An 11,429-nucleotide genomic window follows, 5' to 3' on the forward strand; every position below is an offset into this window, starting at 1 on the left:
AATGTTAAATATTGGGATTTTTTTTTTTTAACCCCAGTGTGAGTGTTTCTACTGTATGTGGAAGCCTCTCTGGATTTACCTCCTGTGGAGTCCTGACCGTCACTCCCTGCTCACCAGCTTCTTCCCCACCACGATGGGAGTGGAGGCCGGCCGCCGCTCTTTGACGGCGTCGGCGATGGTGATGCCGGACGGCGTGGCGTAGACGTCGTCCCGTGACGGGGCCGTGATGAGGATGAGCGGCTGGCGTGACGAAGGGTCGGCCGGGTCGCACTCCGAGGTGGGCTGCGATGGGACGGCTCCCTCTGAAACTGAAAGCTCTGAAACATGAGTCTGACAGAACAACACGCTACTGTCCCTCCACTCAGAGATCACTGTGAATCAGCTCAACACTCTGGGTGAAAGGTGAAGCTGAACGAGCATTACTGGAAAGTATGTGCATTGAAAAATAACTGTCCGTTAAGGCCTATCAGTGTGGAGTTTGCATGTTCTCTCAGTGTGTTCCTGACCTTCAGCTGACCCCCAGGTCAGCTGATGTGAATGTGCTGAGCGGAGGATCTGCAGAGTGTGTGTGTGTGTGCGTGTGTGTGCGTGTGTGTGTTACATAGATCAACAGCACCTTTTTTAATTGGATTGTGCTAGTTTCTTAAGAGCGTTACTGCTGTGTGAACACAAGCAGCCGTCCAGGAGAAGCTGAGGATGATTAACATCACAAGTTCATGTCTGTTCATACTTCTTTTCTTTTATATTGAAATAAAATTTAACATTCAAGATTCTATTAACGTAAATTTTATTTAAAAAAAATTGAAAACAGATTATCTGTTTTAACCTTTTAACCATTTTCAGATAATGAAAATAATATTAATCTTCTTGACACAAAATCACGAATTCCCCACAAATATCATATCAATAGATTTATCAATCCAGTAAAAATTACATTTTAGCCTTTTCACCATACTGCACATTTTATATCGTTTTATTTTCTTCTATATTCCTCAAAATACTTAGTTTATTGCATTTATTTGCACATATTAAGTCTTGTAGAGACATAATTGCTTATACAGATGCCTGTATCTAAACATTTTTCCTTTTGGAACTGAAATTTCAAACTGAAATTACTCATTTGAACATTTCCAGCTCCAAAAACTCTCTGAAGTGGATCGTCTCCTCACTGTTAAACAAACTATTGAACATTAGTTCACCATTAGACTGATATATTTAAAAAGGATCATGTATTTATACTTCAGTCAACATATATCCAGTTTACAAACACTGCTAAGCTATGTGAGCTAACTGTGAATGAAGACAACCTTCAGAGGAAAAAAAATTCATTTAACTTCTTCCAATTTATCAATTCAACTGATTAAATATAAATTTATAAAATGATGCTGGTTCAGCTGCATCTGTAGAGACAAGTTTGCAAGAATAAAGAAGCAATGTTTGAAAAGCTGAACCGCTAAAATGGAGACTAAAAACAGCTAAAATAAAAACGCAGACAGTAACACACACATTCACGTCTGCAGCACATTTAGAGCCACTAAACTGCTCCTCATTTTTAATATTGATCATGTTCTGGAGGTCAAACTTTACAGACCGCTGAGCTGCAGAGGGTGTGGTAGAGAGATGATGAAGGAGGCTGATCACACTCTCCCCAGGTCAGTGAGTGAAACGGTGCAGTTCCTACCTGAATCGTCACTCTGGCTGGCTGCAGACCCCATCGGGCTTCATTCAGTCTCCTCACACATCAGGCCCGTGGTTTTGCCCCCTGGCCCCGCCTCCATCTCCAGGTCCTCGTCCCCGCCCTCCGTCTGGGTGACTGAGGCTAATCCTGCAGGGCGGCTCGCAGCCAAGAAAGAAAGAGATCCAGGATTTAAAGTGCAACCAGGGACAAGCTCCACAAACTCCAGTTCCAGCTGAGAAAAGAAACTCACCGCTCGGTTTCCACAGCGTTTCCCCTCAAAGGGCCACAGTTTCTCCATAATAACCGCAAAAATGTCTCTGCTCACCCGGAACGTTACGGCGAAGACCAGTGTCCCGTACTGGACTCTGTTATTTAACTTTTACATTCATATGAGGGGTTCCTAACAATAACCAATTCATCAACATCAAATAAACTTCTGAACTTCAACAACAAAACATCTGACTCTGGAATGGATGGAGTGGTACAGAGGGTGGATATATGAATGGATGGGAGGACAGACAAACCAATGGACGTATGGAGGAATAGATATTGGAAAGATGGATCAATGAGTGAACAAATGGATGTTGGATGGAAGGGATGGATGAATAAAAAGAAGTATTACTGGATGGAAATGAAAGAATGGGGGGCAGGATGAGTCTGTCTCCAACACGTCTGAACAGTGTCATGTTACTGCTGCCTGTTTATTCCTCATTTCTTCTCATCTTTTTCACTGACGGTCGCCTGCTGGGGGCTCTAAAGCCCACCGTCGAAGGTCCTCCACTTGTTCTTCGATCTCCTCCTCCTCCATCTTCACTGTCAGAGAAAAACAAAAAACACAAAGATTATAAACTGTTTGAGTGGAGTTCTCCACTTTGCATTATGTTGCTGCAAATTCAGTTATTGATGATTCTCGCTCTTCCAGTGACTTCAAATCACTCAAATCAGAGTGAAAAATAAAACTATCAGCATGTGGAGATGACCGATTGATTGGAAAAATGTGATTGTTTTTCAACTGGGGGGGAAAAAAGGTTGATTCTTCATAGAGAGGAGAAGAGCAGCTGCTCAGCTTTTCTTATTGCGAATCAATCATACAGATGAGTCAGCTGCTTCCTTGTCATTTTAGAGGTCGACTTTGTGTTTTCATTTCTTCCTAATCATCCTTTTGTGATAATATTGAAAGAGTGTTAATGCTTGAATGTTCAGAGCTTACTGTTCTCGTGTGTGTGGTAGCGGAGTGTCTTGGTACCGGGATGTGAAGACGAGGCGGTGGATGAATGTTCAACTCCGTCTGTCTTCTCCAAATCTCCCAGCAGTTCGTCCTGAAGAGGTGATTCCGGATTAACACATTCAAACCACTCAAAGAATCTACATCTCCACAATTCATTCTCCAAGTTTTCTCTTTTTTTTTTTTTCGCTCATTTCTCCATCTATCAACAGACAATTTTAATGAAACTTTCTGGTGTAAAATACAGTCAAATGCCACAGAAAACTGTTACAGCTGTTGCATTATGGATGTTTTTACAAACCCTGACAGCATGGCTTTGATGCGAATGCTAGTTTTCTAGCTTTCATGGCAGCATCACTGATTTTCAGCTCAGTCTCAGTGTTGTGTCTGCTAATGTCAAGGATTTTTTTAAATTAAATAAATCAATGTTTTCTTTGAAATTTTTCAGTTCACTTGATGGTTTGGCCGGATTGGAGCCTCTTGCCGGCCGGTTTTAACCCAATGACTTACGTTTGACACCCCTGGATTAGACAATCAACAATAAAGTCTGTCTCACCTCACAGGAAATAAACTGTCAATGTTCTTTTCAGGAAATACAAAAACAGGAGCATTATTGTTCTGTATTGTTTTTCCTTACATCTTCAAACTCCACCTGCAGTATCGTGTTGAAGAACAGGTTGATGGAGTCCCACATGTCAGCGGTGTGATCCTGCTGCTCCGAGTCACTGTCTGAGACTCGTTCAGCTCCTTGCTTTGTTCTCTGTGGGGGAAAGCAGACAGTTTGAAGCTTGAACAACAATCAAGACGTGACTGAAACGGGCTTCAGGCTTCCACGTAATTCCACTCACACTAGAGTTCTGTAACATTTATGACCAAAAGGATGTTTTTATCGACTTTCCACTTCAGACTCTGAACCTCTGAACACACGGTTTGTTTAACAAATGATGAATTGAATTACTCAGCGATAAACCATGAAAGTCTTGTAACTTATTTAAAATTTGCTTCCGATGTGAGAGATTAAATACTCGCAACATGACGAGGCACAACAGACATTTCAAAGTTACTTTTTCACAACGCAGGAAGATGTTGAAGGAGTGCTTAAAAACACAAGTATATATTAGGAACAGTTTGCGTATTATACAGTTGTTTTGCTCACGTGTGTCTCTGGGCAGACTCCGTTGCCTCCACGATGCTGTCGATGCTTTCCATGTGTTTTTTGTTGTGTTTCTTCCTCCTGAGCACTTGCAGAGTCACTGCAAAGAAAAACACAGCACATGAACAGAATCATGTCAGATTCATTCACCTTTGACTGAAACTACAGTGATTTTACAGAGAACTGCACATTCAAAGCTTTTCATCTATTCATCAAGGCTCAATGGTGGAAAAAATGTGGCAATATATCAATATTTACTTTATATTGACATTTTCCTCAAATTCGATTTTAAAAAACACAATATTATTTTCCTTGACATAGCTTAGTTTTTTTTTTTTAAACCAAAGTGTTACGATATTACTTGTGGTGTTGTTATTGTGAGGTTGTTCTGCTTTTTCCTTTGGTATAATTGCAGAAGGTCTATGATAAATAGTGTTCATTGATATTAGTAGTTAGTAATATTATTAGTAGTAGCAGTTGTACAATTAGAATTAGTATAAAAATTATTATTAGAATTATTATAATTAGTATTATTATTATTAGTGAAGTAAATTGAAGAAACAGGAGTAAAAATTATACCATTTTGTAAGGCGAAGCGGTGAGACGAGGTAAGCTTCAGCTTACTCCTTTGTTAGCAAATTATTCATTGTCTGTTGTTTTTCTTTTCACTGGACTATTTAATTGAATTTAATTTAACCTTTATTTATACAGCTGACTCCCTCATTTTCAAGAGGGACCTGTCGAAAAATAGTTCAAAAATAATCTTTAAAAATTAAATGAAAACACACAATCAAATCGAAACTGTTCTTTTTCTTCTGCTGTCTTCGTGAACTTCCACTTTCAACTGTCTTTCTTGACAAACAAAAAACAGACCTTATGTCTGAATTCATTTCAGACTTGACCTCGGCTGTTTTCATGACTCTCCCTCCCAAAGCTGAGTGTTTGGCACACACTTTTGATTGTCTGAATAAAGTTAACCGAAGATCAATGAAAATTTGTTGGTGAAACCTGGAAAAAAAGCTAAACTGTTTATTTTATTTTCTTGTTCGTTTTTTTTTTTTTTTTTTTTGGGGGGGGGGGGGTCGCCTGTCTGACTGAACTGTGCCGACGTTAACTCATAAATCAGTGAAAACAAATCAAACAACGTCGTAAACACGAAGTATCGATTCAAGCTAAACTTATTGAATGGTTTTATGATGAATAAAGACTAGTTTCCAAACTGTTACTTAGAAAAAAAGTGGAAAAGAAGTGTGATATTTGCAGCTAATTACCTCCGTTGTACTCCCCCATTGCGTTGGCTGCGCTCTTCTTCGTGGACGTTTGAATTTGGCGGCCTCGTGAAGCCGCAGCGCCCCCTAGCGTAACATGTTGGAATTACACAGAAAAATCTGGTGACTGAATGAATTAAGTTGGTTCAAATTAAGGTGAATTGGAAAAAAAGTACAAATTGAGTTCAAACAACTACATTAATGTAGGTGTTAACAACTGAAGCATTTTAATTAAGTTGGTCAAAGTATTTCCATTTTTCAGTGTACTCATATAACTACGTAGTTCGAAACTATTTTTATGGTCATGGCCAGGAAGTTACGTTTTCAGTGGGGTTTGATTGTTTTGTTGCAACATAACTTAAAAAAGTTATGGAGAGAATATGTTGACATTTTCAGGAAAAATCTGAAATGGGACGAGGAACAAGGGATTATGTTATATTAAAAATAATTCTTAAAGTAATCTAAGCTTAATTTCAAGGAACAGTTTTAAATATAAATAATGTCTATTGTTTATTGGAAAACTTGTCCAAATAATCGTGTTTTAGGTCCTGATTTGAAAGAAGTGAGAGGTGAGAAGTGAGGTGATGAGCGCAGAAATGAAAAGCTGATTCACCTTCAGATGAGGATCAACCCTTGGACTGTGACTGAAACATCCACATCAGCAGCCTTTATATAGCAGCTTTTCTCCCTGGATGTTTGCACTGGCTTAGCTCAGTGGTTACTTCCTCTGACACTTCATCCTCTGGATGATCCTCAGTTCTTCCCTCATCAGAGGGATCAAACCACGGGTGCTGTCCAGTGTCTTTTCATTTCTCTATTCATGCTGTACGCACCATACCTGGAACGCAAATAAAACACAGACAGACAGAGAATCAGTGACATTCTGTCATCCTGTGTGAGCACTGCTCATTATTTCAGTCTGTTTTCAATCAACCTTCATCAGACTCTCCTGGTCATTCACAGGTGCAGTGTGTTGTTTTCTGCTGCCATTTCACTACAAAGGAGAATAAATAACCTTCACAGTCAGGAGATGAGATTTTATGGCATCCGTCATGCTGTTAATTTCATGGTGTTCATTATTGGTTCATTCCAGAGTAAGTGTACGATGGGCCAAATAATTTCTTTCTCAATATGTCTCATCACAGCTCTTCACTGTTCTGACAGATTACTTCTTCAGGCTCTTATTGACTCCAATAATCATTTCTGTGTGTCGACTCATCTTCTGAACAACATTTCGTTCAAATTTCCAGTCAACTCGATCCTTCATGCATCGTTAAAAATTCACCACATCTGTTTTCTATACATGTATGTTATTGTTGAGGTTCTCCTGAAGGTACTGGGATAATGGTAGACAAATATCACACAACAGACTTGATGATTATCAGAGGATCAAGTTTAGAGACATTCAGGAAAATATTGTCAAGGTCATAACTAAGAAGGATCACAGGGGGAAATCACTCTGGTCTGACAGTCTTCCTCGTCTTCAGGATGAATTTCACTCCAGTGAATTCTGCCACACACACACACACACACACACACACACACACACACACACACACAAACACAGACACACACAGACACACACAGACACACACAGACACACACACAGACTGTTGTTAAATATAACAACGGCCTGGGATGGCAGAATTTGAAAGATTCTAGATGTCTATCATCGATGTTCCAGGTGTTGTGCAGCATGAATGCCTTCAATCATCATCTCTGTTTGTCTACCAGGTCCGGACTGGCCAAAGGAGATTCAGGAGATTCAGGAGTATTCCCCATGAGACCTCCTGGCCTGCCTGCTGTCACTGGCATGTCAGTTGTTTTGTCTTCCCTTCTTCATGCTGCAGCTCAGCCAGTGTTGCGACTGACTGTCTTTTTTGTTAGGTCTTCTTTCAGGCCAATCAGAGGCCACTCAGGCCAGGAGCATGTGAGGAGGACAAAAAGATGATTGGTTTGTTTTGGTGAACACCCACCCCCACAGCTCCTGACAGACAATCAACCAAGTGGTTAATTGAGCATTAAAGTTAATTCCAAATAAAGATTCCAGGTGTTTACATGGTGATTTTAAAGCGGAATAAACTATTGGATTAAAGACTAATGTGTAACTCCATGGACCCTGTGCGACTGAAACATCCACATCAGCAGCTTTACATAGCAGCTTTTCTGCCTGCATATCTGCACTGGCTTAGCTCAGTGGTTACTTCCTCTGATACTTCATCCTCTCGATGATCCTCAGTTCTTCCCTCATCTGAGGGATCAAACCACGGGCGCTGTCCAGTGTTTTCCATTTCTGCATTCACACTGCACCACAACGTAGACGATAGATGGACAGAAGGAGTATCTTTTACATTCTGTGGTCCTTTGTGAGCACTGCCAGTTATTTCAGTCTGTTTTCAATCCACCTTCATCAGACTCGTCTGGTCATTCTCAGGTGCAGTGTGTTGTTTTCTGCTCTATTTCATCATAAAGGACAAAAGACCCTCATGGTGAGGAGATTCGATAAGATCTGCCATGCTGCAGATTCTAAGATCTTAATCATTGGCTCATTCCAGAGAAAGTCTACGATCAGTCAAATAGTTGCGTTACAACTGATGTCTCTTCACAGTTCTTCACTGTTATGAAATATTACTTCTTCAAGCTCTGGCTCACTTCAATAAGCATCTCTGTGTGTGGACTCGTCCTCTGAAGAAGCATCCATTCAAATCTCAAGTCAACTCGATCCTTCTCTTTCTGACTCTCTCACTGTTGTCTTCAACCTGGCCCTTCTTGGCTGCAGTGCACTAACTCACCTTCGTCATGACTCTCTATGACTCCTCATACCGTTGTTCTCCCTGACATGTCTCCACCCTTCACACCTTGATCCATCACTTCCACTCACTTGATTGTAATGTACCTACTGAAGACATGTTGTCTGATCTCATTCAGGAAGTCATGGGTCTCTGTCGTCCTCTCATTGTCAAATTTTCAGCAGAGGTCTCGATCAGTGGTACACACTCTTCATTTAGCTCCATATGTTCAGAGGTAAATTATAATACATTCAGACTCTCTTTGACATGCAGCAGTTTCTCACCTCCTGACTAAATCTGACCTGGAGGTCAGGACTTGTTGAGGATTCCATCCAGCAGCACTTTGATCCTCATCTGGAAAAAGTGAAACTGAAGACAGACGGAACATCAATGACAGTATTGGACAACAAATACAAACTACCTGTTCGAGCCTATAACTTTGAAGACCGTTGTTCATTGTTAGGATCCAATATGCTCCAGAAAAGTTACCCTTACTTACTTACAGGAGCAACAACAGATTTGAGACTTCTACGCGATCCATTTCTTCTCTGCCCCCTGTTGGTGACAGCAGGTAGAACAGCTCCAGATCAGGGAGGGGCTGCATTGGAGCTGCAGAGAAACACTTTTATCAAGGCTGCAGCCACAGGGCTGATGTGGAGTTCTGAGTTGATATTTTAGATGAAAATCCACCTCTGACTGTTATTGACAGTGTGACTGAAACATCCACATCAGCAGCCTTTACATAGCAGCTTTTCTCCCTGCAAGTTTGCACTGGTTTAGCTCAGTGGTTACTTCCTCTGACACTTCATCCTCTGGATGATCCTCAGTTCTTCCCTCATCTGAGGGATCAAACCACGGGTGCTGTCCAGTGTCTTTTCATTTCTGCATTCATGCTGCACCACACCTGGAACGTCGATGATAGACATCTAGAATCTTTCAAATTCTGCCATCCCAGGCCGTTGTTATATTTAACAACAGTCTGTGTGTGTGTGTGTGTGTGTGTGTGTGTGTGTGTGTGTGTGTGTGTGTGTGTGTGTGTGTGTGTGTGTGTGTGTGTGTGTGTGTGTGTGTGTTCTTGTATTTCTATCCTTGTTGGGGCCAAATGTCCCCACAAGGATAGCAAAACGTGGAACGACGTGCCTTGTGGGGACCTTTTTCCGGTCCTAAGTAGGAGAAACAGTGTTTTCTTGACCATGTTGTTGTTACTGAAAAAAGTAAAAGTGCAAAAACATTTCTTTAGGGTTAGGCTGTGTTGTGGTGTGGGTTAGGGTTAGGGTAAGGGTCAGGGTTAGGGGCTAGACATGAATGGGAGTCAATGGACGGTCCCCACAAGGATAGAAATACAAGACTGTGCGTGTGTGTGTGTGTGTGTGTGTGTGTGTGTGTGTGTGTGTGGCAGAATTCACTGGAGTGAAATTCATCCTGAAGACGAGGAAGACTGTCAGACCAGAGTGATTTCCCCCTGTGATCCTTCATAGTTATGACCTTGACAATATTATCCTGAATGTCTCTAAACTTGGTCCTCTGATTATCATCAAGTCTGTTGTGTGATATTTGTCTACCATTATCCCAGTACCTTCAGGAGAACCTCAACAATGACATACATGTGTAGAAAACAGATGTGGTGAATTTTTAACGATGCATGAAGGATCGAGTTGACTGGAGATTTGAACGAAATGTTGTTCAGAAGATGAGTCGACACACAGAGATGATTATTGGAGTCAATCAGAGCCTGAAGAAGTAATCTGTCAGAACAGTGAAGAGCTGTGATGAGACATATTGACAAGAAACTATTTGGCCCATCGTACACTTACTCTGGAATGAACCAATAATGAACACCATGAAATTAACAGCATGACGGATGCCATAGAATCTCATCTCCTGACTGTGAAGGTTATTTATTCTCCTTTGTAGTGAAATGGCAGCAGAAAACAACACAATACACCTGTGAATGACCAGGAGAGTCTGATGAAGGTTGATTGAAAACAGACTGAAATAACTGGCAGTGCTCACAAAGGACCACAGAATGTGAAAGATACTCCTTCTGTCCATCTATCGTCTACGTTGTGGTGCAGTGTGAATGCAGAAATGGAAAGACACTGGACAGCGCCCGTGGTTTGACCCCTCAGATGAGGGAAGAACTGAGGATCATCGAGAGGATGAAGTATCAGAGGAAGTAACCACTGAGCTAAGCCAGTGCAAACATCCAGGGAGAAAAGCTGCTATGTAAAGCTGCTGATGTGGATGTTTCAGTCGCACAGGGTCCATGGAGTTACACATTAGTCTTTAATCCAATAGTTTATTCCGCTTTAAAATCACCATGTAAACACCTGGAGTCTTCATTTGGAATTAACTTTAATGCTGAATTAACCACTTGGTTGATTGTCTGTCAGGAGCTGTTGAGGTGGGTGTTCACCAAAACAAACCAATCATCTTCTTGTCCTCCTCACATGCTCCTGGCCTGAGTGGCCTCTGATTGGCCTGAAAGAAGACCGAACAAAAAAGTCAGACAGCCGCAACACTGGCTGAGCTGCAGCATGAAGAAGGGAAGAAAAAACAACTGACATGCCAGTGACAGCAGGCAGGCCAGGAGGTCTCATGGGGAATACTCCTGAACCTCCTTTGGCCAGTCCGTACCTGGTAGACAAACAGAGATGGTGATTGAAGTCAATCAGAGCTCAAAGAAGTAACATGTCAGAAAAGTGAACAACTGTGATGAGACAAATGTATCACGATCGTCATACACTTTTTCTAGAATAAGCCAATAATTAACATCATTGAATTAGCAGCATGACAGATGTTAAAAAAAAAAAATCTCCTTCGATATGGGTCAAATGTGCTCCAGGAGCCAAAAACAATGTTTGAGACTCCTGCTCCATCCTTTTTTTTCTCTGCCCCCTGTTGGTGACAGCAGGTATAACAGCTCCAGATCAGGGAGGGGCTGCATTGGAGCTGCAGAGAAACACTTTTATCAAGGCTGCAGCCGCAGGGCTGATGTGGAGGTTTGAGTTGATATTTTAGATGAAGATCCACCTTTGACTGTTACTGACATTGTGACTGAAACATCCACATCAGCAGCCTTTACATAGCAGCTTTTCTCCCTGTGTGTTTGAACTGGCTTAGCTCAGTGGTTACTTCCTCTGATACTTCATCCTCTGGATGATCCTCAGTTCTTCCCTCATCAGAGGGATCAAACCACGGGCGCTGTCCAGTGTCTTTTCATTTCTGCATTCATGCTGCACAACACCTGGAACGTCGATGATAGACAGACAGAATCTTTTACTTTCTGCCATCCCAGGCCGTTGTTATATTTAAC

This window comes from Salarias fasciatus, chromosome 7 (genome assembly GCF_902148845.1).
Source record: "Salarias fasciatus chromosome 7, fSalaFa1.1, whole genome shotgun sequence".
Taxonomy (NCBI): domain Eukaryota; kingdom Metazoa; phylum Chordata; class Actinopteri; order Blenniiformes; family Blenniidae; genus Salarias; species Salarias fasciatus.